The 20,094-nt window shown below is 37.3% G+C and overlaps 1 pseudogene; it reads right to left on the bottom strand.

Annotated features, from left to right (window-relative positions):
- Window positions 1–10,234: 10,234 nt before the first annotated feature.
- Window positions 10,235–11,360, bottom strand: LOC108973855 (annotated as a pseudogene).
- Window positions 11,361–20,094: the final 8,734 nt, after the last annotated feature.

Raw genomic sequence — 20,094 nt, 5'->3', positions numbered from 1 at the left:
TTCCACAATATCACCTGTCAGCATAAGTTCCACAAATTGTTGGTAGAAAATACATGAATAAATGTAAATAAGAAGAGCTTTAACATATGTAATTTCTCTTTAACACGAACAAATACAATAAAAGCATTCCACAAACGGCGTTGCCGTAATGGCGAGTTTAACATAGTTAAAGCTGGGTGAATATATTTAATTTGCATTAGGGGTATTCATTCCATCGTCACGGGTGGGACACAATTGTATAGCAATTTTTTGTTGTTTTAACGCAAATTACGTACGTCAATATTCTCCGTTTCAATTTACGTACATTATCGTGATTTTCGCTAAGGCTTCGGTACACGGTACATGGCTCCAAATTAACGTACTGTACATGTCATTTACGTACAGGTGGTCAGCATAGTCATGCCGTTGCTCTCTTGTGTCACTTTGGCTCCCAGCAACTCATGTTCTGAATCTCAGTATATACAATAATAAACCTATGGTTTGTTTACATACATATACTCAACTCTAGAAAATCTTAGGGTGTTGTGTAACACTTTTTTTTTGCTACTTTCGTTGTAATCAGGGTGCTGTGTTGGCTTTTAAGCTACATATAAATTTGAAAGTTCGATAAGCTACACATTAATATATATTATGAAATGCAAGTATTTACATTCTCTGACTGATTATTTTGTATTACTTTGCCTATTTCTTAAATTTTGGTGCGATATTACTTGCTATGTAAGATAATTTTTTTCTATTTAAAGTATGAAACACGCTTCAAGAATTTCTTAACTTTTGCATTCAAAAAGATACAGTCCTGGGTGGTAAGCTATCTTTTGACATATACAAATTGGTTGGCCGTTACAAGAAAAAATTAGTTGGAACTTGCTTTTAGATATAAGCGTATAATTTTATAAATTACTTATTTAAATGAAATAAGCGAATTTAAAGTTAAAAAAACAAGATTGGCTTAGGAAAGCATCAGCTTTTACAGCTTTTATGTTTTCTGTCAATCTAATGTACACAAACACAGCCGCAGAAAACTCACCACCGAGAAATCTAACACCAGGGACACATATTATATATAACAACTCACTACTTGCAAAATATTTATCAGTAAATCAATGTTTTAAGGACGAAATATGACACACTATGACGTTTAAAGCATTTATAAATAAATATATTCCTTAGATAAATAATTTTTGATTTATATTAAATAGAAATATTTGTAGTTGCCTCTTATTTACTAATTCGATATAATATATACAGCACTGCGTTGCTGCCACTGAAAATCCAAGATGGCAGCTATTCACCCCTCAGAAAGCTACCATGAAAAATTTTTTTACTGTATAAACTGTGTTCTGAACACAAAGGGAGCGAAAAACTTTAACCGCCATCTCTCAAATATTAAAATACACATGTTCTTATGGACATAGTTATTAAGACAGCTGCACGACTACACGAGAGCAGGCTCTCAGTTCTAGCTCTCGTTAATTAAAAATATTTTTAAATTTGCTGAGGAGAGGAGAGAAGAGGATGCCACTAATATGTAAAATGTCAAATTATGTAAAGCTCTAACAAAATTGACGTTATTTTCCAAAGAGAAGCATTAAATAGCTCTTTGTAATAACAATTGATAATTTAAAGCCAATAAATTTACCTATTACTTATTTTTTGCTTAAAAAAATTCACTTTGAACAAAATATTAAAATTTCATTGAAGTGAAAGATATTAGCAGAGAAGGTATAACAAAGAGAAGTTTCACGGCGTTGCCAATTTTACGACAATTGATTTTTCGAAGGGGGACAGTTTTGAATAAGCGTGTTTCACTCCAGGTATGTAACATCAGGGGCACAAAAATAACAGAATTACTAATTTCAATGATTAGAAATGTACGCTTACGTATATTTGCAATGCGAAAAGTACTTTGTATATAATCAAATTAATTCAAATCTCACAAGCTGGACATACAAATTGAACTCTTTCATGATGAAATCCTTAAGATTTTTTGAAATATATAACAAAGTCATGCATGTATTATTACCTAAATATTTAATATTATTGTTGGTAGAAAATCGGAACCGTGTTGGAAAAAAAAACAAATGTACGGTCACTGATTGTCACCGCTACCTTCCCGATGCAACAGTTTCGCCAACAAGCCAGCGTAAATATGTATGTTTCTGTATAAGCTTGCACATATCGACGCAGATTATAATAAAAATATTTAAATGGTCAAAAACTATGTTGCCACTTTTGTCACTTTTTTCTGTGCTTTGCGGATTTGAGGCATGGACACTTTTCCCTTCTAGAAGAACCATTAGAAATTGTTCAATTCACAATTTTTAGGATTTGCCATCGTCGCGAAGAGACGCTCGTTCGCAAAGGCATGCTCGAGGAGATGAGATTGTGTTTGCTTTATTTGTGTGTATTGGTGTGTACTCATATGTGTATGTAGGTTTGGGTAAACATTATTTGTTCGGCAATGTCATATACACATATGTACATATAGAGCAGTGCGCGAGTTAATTTTTACATTAAGTAAAAATGAGTCAAAAGAATATATTCTGAGCTGCACCGAAATGTGTACTCTTTATTTATACTCTTGAGACTAACCTATTACAAGGTTCTTCCTCCTATTTACACTAACTAGAATGATACTTCTTACTAGTTGATAGTTTTTTTTTTAGATATCATACCACATATTGTTTGTTAAAGTTTGTTTACATAAATCTTAGTGCTACTTATACTAGTAAATAACTATTTGGGTTGTTATTGTTTGCTGTATTGATAGTGCACTTCTATTGTTCCAAGATTAGGTTGTTTTGATGATTTTTATTTAATGTTGTTCATTTACTGAAACATAAGGCTGTTTTGATGTTTGTTTGTTTAGGATTCTTTGTTGTAGTGATAGCGCATTTGTTCCAATTCATTGATATATTGATGCATTCTGTTTACTGAAACCAAAGGTTATTTGGAAGTTTATTACTACAAGTATTATAAGGATTACGTTCCTTAACTCGCGCACATTTCATTACTGATAAACGATATACTTGTACAGCATGTTTTATAATATATGCTTGAATCGAATTATACTTACATATGTATGTATGTATGTACTTGTATGTACTTATGTGATGATAGATGCGTATGAAAGTTTAAACGATGATTGTAATAAGAAATTTTTAGAGTACTATAATAGTATTTCACTACATATGTATGTACATATATATAAACATATATGAAATTGTATTATATAATATTATCAAACATAAGAAATAGCATAATTTAATTAGATTGTTATCAGTTTTGCCTTTATACATATAAATACGCAAAGTGATATTCATATCAATTAATGTGATTCCATGTAAACGTATAAAAACTATGAGCGGCCAACATACGTCTGTAATAGCAATGTATATTTCTGAGTATAATTTTCATTGAATGCTCAGTTCACTCCGCACTGTTAAAATTTCTCCAGAGAACGTACATAATAGACAGAGAACGTTTATAATAGAGAAGGTTCACGGCGCGGAGAACGTAAAAATATTTTTGGCTAACTCGGAGGAGATGAGGGAGTTTCACCACTGCCAGCTCGGCAGGAGAAATCTTAACAGTTGCGCTTAAACAGAGCTGAGAATGGAATAAAAATTACGGTTATATATATTATGCTTATATATTACACACGTATGTCAGCTCTTTTGCTTACATTTTTATACATTTATATCAGTGGTGGGCATGAGAGGATCTGTCACTGTGTTGGTGAGCACGAAAAAAAAGTAGCCCAGTGAGAAATTTGAATTACAAATAAGCAAATTTTATGAGCAAAATTATAAAATCAGCATAAAATTATCAATAAACTTGAAAATTTTGTATGTTTTCACTACGTTGGATTTCTAATAGTGCGGAAAAGTTGCCTTAGTACTTCCTGATTCCAATGCAACTTTTTGTTTTGTGATCGGATTGCATCTTCAACCCCAACTCCGGCCTTTAAATTTTGGAAATTCGCCTAAAATCGTGAAATTCTCTACCTAGCGCCTGAAATACGCATATCATGGCAAAATGTATTAAAGTTATTTGTCACGTCATTTGCTACCGAAATGGTAAGTGATCATGGCTGTAGGACGAACCGTTCCCGAGATACGAGCGAAAATTCGGCGCGCCACAGCGAAAGGTGAAAATCGGCTTGCGGCCACACTTCTTGACGTTGATTTCACCGAGTGCTATCACTCACATTCATTCACCTACGCCAAAGGACACGTTCGGATAGGTCTCCAAACAAATATTTTTTCATCGAGTTCCTTCACTCTGGTCGTTGATTTTGCCGAGTGCTATCACTTATATTCTCTCAACAGAACACAGAACTCAAAATGTCTGTATCTAAATTTAAATTTAGGCAGAAATGTCCTGTGTTTGCATATATCCGTACAATCTCTCTGAGTCCCAGTTACCTACTTACCAGGATGTTCTTTTGTGTTATCAGTTTGAAAGATTTCGTATAGGCGAGGCGACAACTATAAACCTAGGAGTAAAGAGGTTACAGAAATAGTGTCAAAAAAGGTTGAAAATACTTTCAAAAGGCCATCTATTCCGATAGTTTCACACACCAGAGTTGTACAAATGCTCACCACATACCATAAAAAAATTTCCGACTCTTAAACAAATGTTTTTAAGGAACCCAATAGGTTTGAGCTCTAAAAGAGACGACTTTGTCTCTTCTGCCGGAAAATTATTTGACATCGCTGCTTGTAAATGCATTTATTATTCTTCTTGCACTTGTCCAAAGGAAAGGAAAGTTCCTATCAATGAACAACCATTTCTCTTGGACCAGAGAACCAGAAGAATTGGTCGCATTGGAAGTGTTGATCTACTTGAAACCAAAAAGATTAGAAAGAAAAATGAACGTAAAGAAAAGCTTTCAAAACGTCATTCAACATCAACCCTTACCAGAAAAGTATCAGCTAGAACACGTGATCATTCAGATCAGCCAGACTCTCATACAGACGACAACAATGTACGTGCGTCGCACATGGATTCTTTCAAACACGATGCTGATGATGAATTTTCTCTTCCATCCTCTAAGACCAAACAAAACACACTAGTATTAGAACACACTGCTTTAGCTGCCCAAAGATTTGGAGTAAGTTTCATCATTGGCATCCAAAAAAGCAGGTTTGATAACAGAGGATCAGGCTAGCTTTGTCACTGACAAATGCAAGATTAGTCGGGCAAAAAAAGTGTTGGAGTTAAGCTCCAAAAAGTACTACCGCGACACTGTCAAAGAGGAACATATTTCTATTATAGCGAAACCTGGTTGTTATTTCTTTGGCCACGTCACCTCTCCTTTCGGGTCAGCTGAGAATGAGACGCAAGCTACATATATGGCAACATTTACGAGACAATTCAGTTGATGGGGATCATCTAGAAGTTGTCGGTGCTGATACCACCAACACGAACAGAGGTTGGAAAGGTGGAATCATTCGGAAACTAGAAGAAAGAATAGGTAGGCGATTACAGTGTGTTGTTCCAATTCCATTCCAATTACTTCCCTTTCGTGCTCTTTTCGAACACATAGATGGTGTCTCAAAGAGTCCAAATACAATCTCAGGCGACATATGTAAACTGCTCCCTGATTGTGAGAAGTTGCCTGTTGTGAAATTTGAAAGTTTTCCGTCCTGCCACCGTCCTTCTGAGGTTATTAATCCGACCCAACTTAGCACAGACCAAGCTTATCTCTATAAAATATCAGAAGCTGTTATTCCCGGTCAGTGTTCCTCAGATTTAGCGTCGATGCATCCAGGTAACATGTGCATCGCTGGATCACTTTTGCATATAGAATGCTGAGATTATACATTTCTGCTGACAAAGCAACAAACGAAATAAAGAGTTTACTCACCTTTGTGGTTCAACAGTTCAACCAAAGATGGCTCGCGCCACCTCTATGCTGCAATTCAAAGGTCGAGATACTTACCTGCTAAACTGCGCAAGGTTGTCGGTTCATCCATTCAACAGAATGCTTTCTTTGCTCTTCCAGAAAACATTCTACTTAGTATGATGACTGACGAACGGATAAAAGTCAGAAAGTTTGCTCTTGACCGTCTTCTGGCAGCCAGGGAAGCAGAGCCTGACACTGTAAATGAAGGGGTTAGATGTAATAAAGTGCCAAAGCTGAATTTCAAAGCTAATAATTATTACGATATGATTAACTGGAAGACTATATTGACTGTTCCACCAGTTCTTTGTTCAATTTCTAACGAAGAACTCATAAAAGGGCTGTCGGGTGACACTGCAGAGGTATGGAAATTTAGTGAATTCCCCTCTCACACCGTGGCAGTCGAGAGAACCGTCAAACTGGTGACAGGGGCATCTTCTAAAGTTATTGGCCCCCAATCTTGTGATCGTTTTATACGCTCTACACTGAAATCTAGGCAACAAGTGCCAAAGTTTAGTACAAAATCTTATTTTATCAATAAATTTGACACAGATTCAGACTAAAACAAGGCTGACATATGGTTGGTTGGTTGGGTTGGGCTTGGGAAGAACCCGAAGAGCAGCCACCTCCACGCGGTGGGTTCTGGGTGACCAATACAGGTTAGCTGAGAGCTGCAACAATTTTCACCTTGCGCTGTGGCGCGCCGCATTTTCGCTCGTATCTCGAGAACGGTTCGTCCTACGGCCATTTCGGTAGGAAATGACGTGACAAATATCTTTCGTTTTATACATTTTGCCAGGAGATGCGTATTTCAGGCGCTAGGTAGATAATTACACGATTTTGGGCAAATTTCCGAAAGTTCAAGGCCGGAATTGGGGTTGGAGATGCAATCCGACCTCAAAACAAAAAGTTGCATTGGAATCAGGAAGTACTAAGGCTACTTTTCCGCACTATTAGAAATCCCGAATCGAAAAAATTCTGGAATCGACCCACCCTATTTTTTAATGTTATATCTTTAATACATTTATCTATATCAATCTTTTTATGACAATTTCTTATTAAAATAATATTTTTTAAATGTGTTGAAGAAAATATATATATTTTTCTTTAAAAAAAAACATTTTCGTTCTTTTTCATATAAATAACTAATAGTATAATGAAAATTAACAAAATGTCTTTTAAAGATATATTAGCTATTATCTTTAAAAGACTTGGAACATAAAAGGCATTGCATGGCACCAAAGGCAGTTAGAATTATAAAATATTTATCGCAGGGCATATTTGGTTTCGCGCTATAGTCGTGCGCGATGTTAATTCGTGAAGTCAGTTTGCAAAATTTTGCTATGAAATGCCGACCACTGGTTTATATTATTTGTTGTATTTGATATATTCATATATTCTTTACCTATGTACATATATAAGAAACTATAATAAAATATTAAAATAATTAAATATATAACAATAGTGAAAAATACATAAATCGTATATTTTATCATTCAAACATTGTATTCACATGTATCATGATCATATGTGTTTATGTTCGCTTTCGCGAATTTAAATCATATTATCACTTATCAGTAATAACATGTATGCGCTGCTCATAGGTACTTACATAAATATGTGCGTATGACATTCCCACACAAATAATGCGTACATAACGTATAAATTTATATGCGTTCACATGTAGATATGTCACCCGCAAAATTTACAAATAATGTTCTTCAGAAACAACAATATTTTCAAATAGCATCAGCGTCATCAGTAGTAAATAGGCATGGCAGCCAAATAGTCGATGCCCAAATTTGTAGAAAAACACACAAAAACAACATTGTCATTCATGAACGCAAGCGCACTTTCAACCGGCAAACTCGCTTCAAATGATGTCATCTCCCCGAGCATGCCTTTGCCTAAAAGCGTCTTTTCGCGACTCATAAATCGAAATCGCGAAATCATATGTAAATTGATCAATTTCTGATATTTTGCTGGAAGGGAAAAATGTCAACCCCGCAAACTCGCAAAACGCAGAAAGAAGTGACGAAAGTGGCAACAAAGCTTTTGTCGATTTATAATATTTGTCAATTCTAAAATATTTTTCCGTGGCTCGCAAAAATCTTCGTTGATATGTAGCGAAGCTGTTAGATCTTCAAGAGAAGCGGTAACAGTCGGCGATCGTTTGCTTATTTTTTCGTCACTGCTTGGATTTTCTACCAACAATACAATGCTGTGTCGCTTTGACGTCGCGTCAGTCCTTCGGCAGATTGACTCGTTGACATGAAAGAAAAAAAAGGCAATCTTCGCCATTGGTTGTCCCTGTCAACGGAGATTTCGCATAAAGCGAGTGTATATATTTTCATACATTCATTTACAAACATTATCCCTATGGTCTGTCATATTTGTTTACAAGCACACATAATTATATATGAGCACACGTGCGACCGCTTGGTCTTTTAACATGATATCGAAAAGTTTAATAGCCAAAACCAATACAAATACATATATTTTTGTATATAAATGCAGATGTATATGCTCTGTCAAACCCATATAAAATGTACATATATTTAAGTAGTAATACTTGCAAATATTTTATGGAATAGATCGTAAAATAGGTCAATTTTAAAATACACACTTATGTATGTGTCTTCTTAACAAATATATGTATGTATACCGATCTATGAATTATAAGCAGAGTCGTTTTTGTATAGTAAATATGTGAATAATAAGCATACATTTCTTAACATTGTAATTATTATTATTTTTTTCATTCAACACTGAAAACGCTCAATTTTACTATTTTCGAGTCCCCTGATGCAAAACTCTGGTGAAATACGCTTATAATTTGTCTGTGGTGAAATTCCCTCATCTCTGCCTAGTAGCTCTGCGAAAAGTTACGACATCTGAAATGTGAACCTTCTCTATGATAAACGTTCTCAGTAATTGAGAAGGTTCACGACGCGGAGAATGTTAAGATATTTTTTGTTAAATCGGACGATAAGAGTGAGATTTACAACTGAGAGCTCGGCAGGAGAAATCTTAACAGATGGGCTTGAACAGACATATGTAAAAATATCAATTTAAATTAATTCGTTTTTTACATATTAATGAATACAGGTGCAATTGAATACATTTTAATTTATTTACTTTCTTTTTGTAGTTAATGTGAAAATAAGGCCTATTTTCTCGCAAATAGTTAATATAGCTTTATGGCAATTATTATAGTTTCAAATTTATACATTTACATTAAAAGTTTTGATTTCTTGAAAGATCAAGCTGTCGCATATGTGCCCATATATAATTATTTGTGCATGCAAACAAATATGACAGACCATACGCATTATGTTGTAAATTTGTCTACATGCAACATACATGCATATTAGGGCGGGTCGATTTGAAAATCATATTCTAGGCATCAAAATCGCCGATCCACCCATGCCAGTGGCACACCCCCTGGAACTAGCCTGGGGGGTTCCCCATACAATCATTTCAAGAAATCACCATTTTTGGTGATTTACACGAAAAAATCAGCTAAATTGCTATGTTTTTTCTTTATTTTTATTTATTTATCTATATTTTTATTTATTTATCTATAATAATATCTATTTTCTTAAGAAATTTATTTAGTCAGAACATATGTAAATGATGAAATGAAAAAATTAATTTAAGTGAGTTATAGAAAAGAAATTTAAAAAAATTATTGTTTGAAGTCTTTTTTACTTTCAAGTCTGGGCAAAATGGTCTAATGTCGTCGCCATAACAGCCTATACATTTTCCGGTATAACCCGTTTGGAAACGCTAGCTAGCAATGAACATGTCGTTCCGTTCCTTGTATGTGGGATGGAATTTTTGGATCATTAAACGGTGGATTATCTTGATTTAAATATTCTTTCAATGCATCGTACGAAATGCTTCGAGTGAATGGTGGTTCAAATATGATATTTATATCATTCAAATTGATCATTTCCGTATAACTTGTGCTATTAAAGTTTATATCTAGTTTTTTATAAACTCTAAGTTCCATTGGCTCGTGAACATCGGTTCGATAGCGTAGAATTTTCTTGATTGCACAGTCGCGCTTTTCTTTCCTATCATCAAACAACATTGATAACAAGATATTTTCAGAATGCGCATAATATGAATTATCATTAATTACTTGATTGACAATTTTGCGTAAGCGAGGTTCTAGTAATCGTGACCAACCAATGAACTTGAAAAATAATGCACGGCCGTACACAACAGAGCTGTAATACTTGATATTGAAGTACATTGGCACATAACATTTAATTATAAATTCAACCAGAATTCTTAAATTTGGATCTGGATTTTCCGTTGTCACATATAATCGCAATAATCTAGCGGCCTTGGTGAGCCACCGAGAATGTACAATTTTCCCTGGTTTGATGTTAGCCAGATCCACCGGAACCACGCCGCTAGAAATTGTATGGGCCATGTCGTATAAGTACTTCGAATCGGTGGAGAATTCTTTTTTTCTGGAGCAGGGGGCATATTTTGCAACTCAGTTTTCTGGAAGCCGTCCACCACCTAAAAATATATAATAATAAAATAATTAAAAATGGTTGATAATTATAATAAATGAGTGATAGCAATAACTTACCGTAAGAGTTTCACAGGTTTCGATTTGACGGCTCAGTTTACCGGTTGCCGATCTTTGTCCAGTGCTGGTTGATTTATCTAAAGTTTCAAACAAATGCCGAAACGGAAGTTCGTTGAAGTGTAGAAGGCAAACAAACCAATGCAATGGTCTTTTCAACAGCAATTCGAATCGTCGTATAATTCCACCGTGTGGGCCAGTGTTTGTTGGCTCACCGTCAGTGCATATTGAAAATTAATGTATCCAGTGATATATTTTTATCGTTGAAAAAAACATTTAATTTGGTTGTTTTGTATTCAGAAGTTTCATGTTCCAACCTTACGTAACCAATCAATTCAGAATTGGGTTCTCTCAAAATAACAAGATGAGGTTCTTTTACCATCCTAGTATGATACTTCTCATCAATTTTATCTATCGTTAAAGGATCATCTTTTCTGCCATCGAATGAAAACGCTAACAAATTGGTATCATCTAACCGTTTGCGAAGCACTTCTTGTCTGCATTTCTCTTTTTCTCTGCGAACTTTCGATTTATCCATGATGAGAGGTTTCCCATGCTTATCTTTAATTTTAAATTCTAGCAAAAGAGCGGTTCCCAATGCTGATGCTACTCTGTCAGGCACACCAAATCTGTCACATACCAAGGCAAAGTTAAAACAATCGTATCTCTCTGTGTATTGTGAACTTGTGCTTCTATCCATATTTCTTGAACTTGTGGCGGTGCGTATGTTGAATCATCGGGATCTTGGTATGTTGGCATTGATGACATAGACGTTGCTACTTGCTCTTCAGTTTCCATCATAAGTGCATTCATTGTTAGACTTCTCTGATTATGTTGATCGGGCATGAACTCCTTGAGGCGTTCGGGAACCCAGCCGCATGCACATAGAGCTGCCTTCAAATCGCATTTACATGTTCCAATGTAAAAAATTGTTTCCAGAGATTTTACATACTCTGTAAATTGTTGGGTGTTGTTTCTTCTCTTGATTTGCTCTTGATCTTGTCAAGCAATTTATTCAATTTATTACATACACTTTTTTTTAGCATTATTTCCATACCAAGTTTTTCCCAAATTACAATCAACTTATCTTGTACTTGAATAGTGAATGATTTATGGGAAAACTTTTTTTGTTCTGTTTTAGCACGTTCGCTTAAGTAAAAATAATATTTCAAGATATCCAGATGGGTTGGTAAATTAAGATCAGTCAAATCAGTAGACACACCAAAAACAGTAACATCATGCTTGGGTATATGACTCTTGGGTTTTCGATAGTTGTTGATGTAGTTGCTTCATCTTGCGGTGTAGAGGATGGTGGATTCATTGTAAACTTTTTGAGGTAATACGAATGACATGGTAATTGTAAAGTAAGACGCGTAGGGTTTCGGTTGTTAAATAGAATTCATCTCTGGTTGCCCAGAGCTCCTTTATTTATAGCATTCCTTATCCTAATTTATGTATGCACCACATGTTGAGTGCATACACACATCTTAACACTAATCTACTGTACATACCCACAGTATGCTCACATATCTTAAGCATAAGTGTTTTCAAGGGCAGACACAATTGTCTATTGTTAGTTTAGGATGGGTGGATCGGCCGTTCAAAGTTAGTGGGGGTCGGTTATACATTTGGACTCAATTGGAGCACTCTAAATGGGTCAAAGGGGGATTTTTCAAAATTTGCCCCTACCCAAAAGTTCGACCCAAATTGGGGGACATCAGAATTCGTTTCAGAGGTATGGTTCCTTCGGCAAAGTATCCTTTTTTGATCCCTAGAATATGATTTTCATAGAGCAATGGGCGATTTTTTTGCCTCCCCACAAATCGACCCGGCCTAATGCATATGTATACATATGTACACTAAAAGTATTTGAAACTCAACAAAGATTTTTGTCAACCTTACCGCTGGTGGGGAGAATTCAAAACAATCTTTCGTCGAGTGAGAATGAATGATTTCCCACTGAGAATGAAAGATTTCTCCCTCGACGAAAGATTGTTTTGAATTCCCCCCACTAGCAGTAAGGTTGACAAAAATCTTTGTTGAGTTTCAAATATTTGGTCCTTCGAGCCGGATAAGTAGCTCGAGCCAAAATTGTAAGACCTGTATGAATAAAATACAGGCAATATATGTAAAAGTCCTATTATACTTGTATATAGTACGTAGGTACATATAGAGGCTATATAAAACCCCTGTTATTTAAATAGGCAAATTAAGAAAGAAATTGTAAGACGGGTCCATATTCCCGCATATTTATATGATCCCATAAGCTGTTTTAGTACGAAACTAAACGCTGTGTAAATACTGTTAATTAAAAAAAATATTCAGCGGATGTGAATCGAGGTCAACATGGTCACCCAGGTGACCAAAACAATTAATTCCAACCATTTTTTTAAAGAATAAAAACAGTTCATTAAAAAAATATTTGAAATGTCGAACACTGCGGACATGTCACAAAGGAGAGCCGAAGATTATACGAAGCGAGTCCAGGAGTTCAAAAGGGACCTACCAACTGATAAAATGATAGACCTCATAGAGCAGGCAATTGAAAAAAGATCGGAAAGAATTCGACCTACAAATGCAGAGGCAAAGATAAAAATAAGTACACGAGACGAAAGTGACATCGAATTTTACGAAAACCGTCTCAAGAACTTATGCAGCTGCATGGAGAAAAATATCGACGAATTGACGATGAAGTACAACAATGCCATATAATATAGTATTAAAAGAACAAAGAGGAACCAACTTAAAAGAAAGAGAAGAAATGTGGAAGCAGCTAAAGTTAGAAATAACATATAAAGTATACACCAAAAGACTGATTCCCTAGTGCAGAGAATGCAAAATAGAGCACACAGTCTTCGATATTACATCGATAACGTGAAAAAAAGATTATGAAGAACTATGCGGAATATCGTACTTAACAGATTGTCAAATGGAAGGAGTTAGAAGATCAAGTGTTTGACATAGTTCTTCTTCTTCTTGATTGGCGTAGACACCGCTTACGCGATTATAGCCGAGTTAACAACAGCGCGCCAGTCGTTTTTTCTTTTCACATTTGACATAGTATATATATTAAAAAAAGCAATAATTTTCATAAGAAATGAAAAGCATACACAGAAACTACCAAAGAAATTTGATGTTAAGCCTGCTTTCGGAGAGACACACCCAAGTTTGTTTGATAAAACTTCTACGACCAAAACTGGATTCATTTCCGGTCAGAGTTTCGCTGAAAAAAGTGGAGGAGTACTTTCAGTACCGCTACCACATTTGAGTCCAATATTAATGATAGAAACATGTCACTTGGGAGATACCGCTTTCCTTGAAGCTCTAACAGCGTCGCCCTCAAACTAGCGTAAATATGTACTTTTAATATGAGCGTCTATACATATCGTCGCAGAGTTTTGCGAGCTACTGAAAAATATTTTAGAAATGACGAATATTTTTAATCAACAAGAACAATGTTGCCACGGTTGTCACTTTTTTCTGTGAACAAACTTCAGAAAGTTGTTCAATTTATGATTTTTAGCGGTTCGTGGCGAAAAGCCGCTTGTAGGCAAACGCATGCTCGGAGAGATGTGAAGGTGGTTGATTTTACGAATGAAGCGAGTCGCTTGTTGAAAGTGCGCTTACGTTCATGAATGAAAATGTTTTTGTTGTAAGATGTATACATTTCGGCTTCGGTCATTTGGCTGCCATTTTGACTTCTGGCGCTGCTGATGCTGTTTAAAACGATTGTTGTTTTGGAGAAAAATGTTTGTAGTTTTTGTGGGTGACATATTTACATGTGTACGCAAAGACTTTTTTTTACGAGAAGGAAGCATCGAAAGCCCACGTCAGTGTGGTACTTTTATCCAAACTAAACCTCCTACCGTCATGCACCGTTCCCCCCGGTACCACCGTTAACTATTACGTCGGGATGATGGTTGAGTGATACTCACGCGTACGTGATGGTCAAAATGCATTCAGTTGCAAGTTGCATTTACTTGGCCCCACCTCTGTTGGGCTGATAGCCCCCCTCTTACATTGTTCGTCGACAACCCTTTCCGTCACGTCAATGTTTCGTCAGTCGTAGTTGTCCATTACATTTAACAGCTCTCGTCTCTGCCGCTGTTCGCTGGCACGTTGGGATTTCATAACCCTGGCTGCTTCGCAAGCAGTTTTCCTCTTCTGCACCGATGCGACCATTTGGCTTACCAAGTTATCGGGAGTTGAGTCTACACCGAACGCATTTTTTAAGTGTTGCCTCTCATGATTACACTTTGGGCAAAAGAAGAATGTGTCTTCCACAATTTTGACGGTATCGCCTCCGCAATAATCACATGTTTCGTTATTTTCATGCCCAAATCGTTTCCAATATGCTTTGAAGCAGCCATGTCCTGTGAGTATTTGAGTTAGGTGGAAATCTACCTCTTCGTGCGGTCTATTTAACCATGGATCGACATTGGGGATCAGTCGGAATGTCCACCGCCCGTTTCCGCTTTCCTCCCAGCGTTTTTGCCATTGATTCATTGTCCGGTGCAAGCCCGCAATAACTAGGGCAGCATTTTCCGATACTGTGCGGAACGCAGAACATACTCTTAGCGCGCAAGTCGCATATATCGAAAAAATGGCACGGCGATATGATTTTACTTCGAGCGCTTTTCTCCATATGTCATATCTGGAGTATTTAATTGCCGGTTGTGTAGTGATGCTTACTCCCTTTGTATTGAACGTGGCAACTTCACGGACATTTCTACCAGTAATGAGTACCGCTTCGGTCTTGCTCTCCGCTAGGTTCAGTCCGTTAGTTTCTGGCCAATCGCTTATTAACGCTATTGTTCGGTTGGATATGGAAACTATATCGTGAATGTACTCCATCGTACATCACGTTCCATAGTAGCGGCCCAAGTACAGACCCTTGGGGTACTCCACCAGGGTCTTTATATTTTTTAGAGCCTTCGCTTGTGTTATAGCTTAAAGTTCTTTCCTCGAAATAGTTTACTATGATGTTGTAAAGATATTGAGGCACGGAGAAGCTTTTTAGTGCACTCAATATACTGTGCCTGGATGCCGAATTAAAGACATTCTTTACATCCAGGGTTACAACCATACAGTACTGTATTGTGCCTCCCTTCCATTTTTTCCTACTTATAGCCCGTTCAGCCAGGTTTTATTAGGTTTACAGCTGTGATTGTGTATCTTGCCTTTCTGAATCCTAATTGCTTGGGTGATAATCCACCGGCATCGCCGATTGCCTTATTTAGCCGTTGGTATATGATCTACAGAACCTTTCCAGCGGAGTCTAACATGCAAAGGGGCCGAAAGTGGGATGGTTCTTTCATTGGTTTGTTAGGTTTCGGCAATAATATTAGGTTTTGCCTTTTCATATGGTAGGAAAGCGACCTTCCTGGATGAATGTGTTATACATTGTCCGGAAAGGGTCTATTTTTCTTGCAATCGATGTTTTTAGAGCTATATTCGCAATTCCATCAGGTCCCGCGGCTTTAGATGGGTTTAACCGTTTCCAAGCTTCTCGGACTTCTTCATTCGAAACAGCCAGAATTACCTGGGTTTGTGTTACTATCACGATCTCCTGATGTAGTGGGGTCGGATAGGGAAGAGGACCGAAACTATTCTCTCAATTGCTGAGGGGGAGGTTGGCTGAGCGAGTCCGCAAGCGTTGTTTTCAACGTCGTCGCACAGTTTAAGGAAATATTACTGCTTGCTTTTTTTAATTGATTATTTTAGTAATTTTCTTTTGTCCTTAAAGTTTTTTTGTGGAGAGTGGTGGATTCAGATGTACCACGTGCCCTTTGGTATAAGCGCCTTGCTTGCTGGCATTCTTTCCATAATTTGGCGATTGTCTCGTTCCACAAATAATCTGAGGAGTAGTGTTTGCGTCGAGATAACTTGGACATTGAAGCGTCGCATGTACTCTTAATACAGGTCATAATCGAGAAAGCAGCTTTGTTAGCCGACAACAAATTTTTGGGAAGAGTAGATGGTCTGAAGACCTCTTCCAAAAGGTCTGGGTCGAACGTTGTGTATCCCTAGTTACTTATTTTTAGGGTCGATAAACGCTGTCGTGCGAGTGTAGTATTTATTTAGAATATAATTGCATAGTGATCGCTAAAAGCGTAATGATCAATAATTTCCCATTGAGATTTGCGAGCTAAACTCGAGTGTACGAACGTTAATTCTTTCTTAAGATTAAGAGATGCAAAAGCTTCTAATAAGGGTTTTCCTCTGCTGTTCGTTCTTTGGCTTGTTGTTGCTGTCCTTTGCCTGGTGCTCCCCTTCGCCATATCTTCTACGGAGTCTAGACCTGTCCTCATTTGTCCAGGTTTTTGCAGTGTGTCCATGGTCGAGACATTTAAAGCAGCTTTCTGGTCAGTAGAAGCTGTCAAGCTGCCTCAACCGGCAGCTTAATGAGAGCTGTTTAGGTCTCTTCATAGGATTTTCTTAAGTGTTTAGTTGTTGAGATCGTCAGTTCAAGGTTACCTAATTCTCGATGGACGTCGGTTGGGATCATTGTCCCATTTAGTTGTAGCCACATTTCACCATTTTGCGTTTTACGTATCCTGGTGACGATATTTCCGAATCTGCTGAGCGTTGAGTCGGACTTGATTTTCCTTAGAATGTCCTCATAGGAAATGTCCCTATTTTCTTTTTAAATTTATAACGCTTGGGGTTTCGTTTTTTGATAATTTTACTGTCTTCTGGTTGGCTTTCTTGGCTACTACATTCCACAGTTCCTCCACTGGATTATTTGTTGTTGCCTTATTATCAGGCCCTTTCGCTGGCTGCGTGCTTAATATTCTTGTTGCTGGCGACTTTGCCGCGGCTTCAAACATTTGAAAACGTATTATTGATCGTCTGCTCTTCTACCATTGGTTCTTCAGTGAGTCTATTGCGCCCTCTTTTCGCTTGGGCGATCGGATGGATAGCCAACTCTCTAACCTATGCTACTGCTTGAAATTGCGAGATCTTGTCCATTATGTTACGCATGTGTTGGTTAACATGCCTTTCTCTTTGGCCATGGGTGAGTGCGATTAGTTCTTCTATTAGTATGCCCAGGTCAATAAGTGCGTTCTCTCCTTCGCTTAAACTTATTGCGTTTTCGCTGCTGGTGGTGCCTTGTGTTGGCTGCCCTAGCCTTTTTAGTTTTGTGACGCTATCAGATTGAGTCACATCGTGAGAGACCGTGTTTGATGGAGTCACTTCCTGTGCAGTTGGTGTAGCAACTTTTAACGTCTGAACGCTTTGTCGATCAGGGGATCCTTGGTCTTATTGCTCCTTGTGGACGAACTATGATCCTCCTTATTATCATTAATGGTACGTGCTGCTTTAGGTTTAGCTGCCATCCTATAACTATCCACAAATGCAGCTGTCTTAGGAACTAGTTTTGAATTATTTCCTACCGAAATTGGAACCATAAACGTCACTTCACTAAGTCACTTCGCATGTATATTAAAAAAAAAATATATATATTACAATAGTGATAACTGTACATAAACCGTATATTTTATCATTCAAAACTTATATCAACATGTATCATGACCATATGCGTTTATGTTTGCTTTCGCGAACTCAAATCATAAATCATATCTTATCAGTAATAATATCTCCGCTCTGCTAATAAATACATACATATGTGCGTATGACATTGCCACACAAATAATGCATTCCCAAATCTACATATATCGTCTCAAATAGCATTAGCAGCATCACAAGTCAGTATGGCAGACAAATGGTCGAGGCCCAAGTGTAGTAAATCTTACAACAGAAACATTTCATTCGTAAAATCAAACACCTTCACATCTCCCCGAGCAAGTGTTTGCCTGCAACATCCTTCCTCAGTATATATACTGTGCATCCTTCGACAGATTGACTCTTAGCCGAGAAAGCAAAAAAAAGAAAGCTCGTCATTGGTTGTCCGTGTCAACGGAAATTTCGCTTGAAGCATTGAGTGTGCATATTTACATACATATATTGCATGTAGACAAATTTACAAACATTATGCGTATGGTCTGTCATATTTGTTCACATGTACAAATAATTATATATATATGAGCACATGTGCGACCGCTTGATCTTTTAAGATGATATCAAAACTTTTAATGTAAATGTATAAATTTATAACTAATTACCATAAAATTAAATTACAGCACGAAAAGGAGCTGCCCCTATGCCGCGAAGTCTGAATTTGATATCTCCGCAAATCTAATACGGCTGTGTAAACTGACGTTGAGAAACACCAAAAACTCCGTGAGGATCGGGAAAGTCCTCTCCGAGCCGTTTGATACCAAAGGAGGTTTCAGACAAGGCGACTCCCTATCGTGCGACTTCTTCAATCTGCTGCTGGAGAAAATAATTCGAGCAGCAGAACTTAATCGAGCAGCTACAATCTTTTACAAAAGTGTACAGCTTCTGGCGTCTGCCGATGAAATTGTTATTTCGGACTGAGTGGGCAATTGAAAAGTAAAGTCCTCTGTCGACGAACAAAAACCAAACTCTATAAGTCGCTCATAATTCCCGTCCTGCTTATGGTACACGGGCTTGGACGCTGACAACAACTGATGAGTCGACGTTGCGAGTTTTCAAGTGAAAATTTCTGCGAAGAATTTATGGTCCATGGCGCATTGGCCACGGTGAATATTGCATTCGATGGAACGATGAGCTGTACGACATACACGACGATATTGACATAGTTCAGCGAATTAAAAGACAGCGGCTACGCTGGCTATGTCGTGTCGTCCGAATGGACGAAAACACTCCAGCTCTTAAAGCATTCGACGCAGTACCTGCCGGGGGAAGCAGAGGAAGAGGAAGACCTTCACTCCGTCGGATCGACCTGTCTTCACTTGGAATATCCAATTTGCTCCACGTAGCGAAAAGAAGAAACGACTGGCGCGCTGTTGTTAACTCGGGTATAATCGTGTAAGCGGTGTCTACGCCAGTAAAGAAGAAGAAGAGTGTCTTTATTAGACATAGTCCCTGAAGAGCTGTCTCCAATCTCGGAATTCACCTGACAATTTTTGTATTTCTATCGTTTCAGTTTTTAATATTCGCAAAATGTTAATTACTGCAAAAGGTATTTCCTCTATTTCTGCTGTTTAAATGTTAATTCGTCGATTTCTCTCCACGAAGCTCCATAAGTTCTTAAGAAGCTCTTCATATCTTTCGTTTTCAGCTAGGTCGGCAGTATTCATATTTATTTTTACCTCTGCAATTATAAGTCGAATTTTTCCGCTGTGTTCTCTATTGAATGCTCTCGAAGGTATATTGTTTTATCAGTTGGGCAATGTGCTTTTGGTTCTATGTCCATCTCCTTGGATGCGAATTCCATTTTGAGCTGCGTCTCGACCTGTTATGTGCGGTTTCGCATGTTTGCCACAAATTTTCATATACTCTGCGTTGTATATACGAAGTATTCGGGATTCGGTACGAATTTCCTTGTCAACTTTGTATGGTTACAGTGAAATTCGATCCTTAGCATTTTAATATCCTGTAATTCATCTTTTTGCACCGTGCTGAAATTTTCCTTTGCAGCACCTTTTGACGTTTTAACAAGTCCTCAGTGTTCGACATTTTTAATTACTTT

This window comes from Bactrocera latifrons, unplaced genomic scaffold, assembly GCF_001853355.1.
Source record: "Bactrocera latifrons isolate USDA-ARS-PBARC rearing strain unplaced genomic scaffold, ASM185335v1 scaffold_505, whole genome shotgun sequence".
NCBI lineage: Eukaryota > Metazoa > Arthropoda > Insecta > Diptera > Tephritidae > Bactrocera > Bactrocera latifrons.
This window is presented reverse-complemented; position numbering and strand designations above follow the sequence as displayed.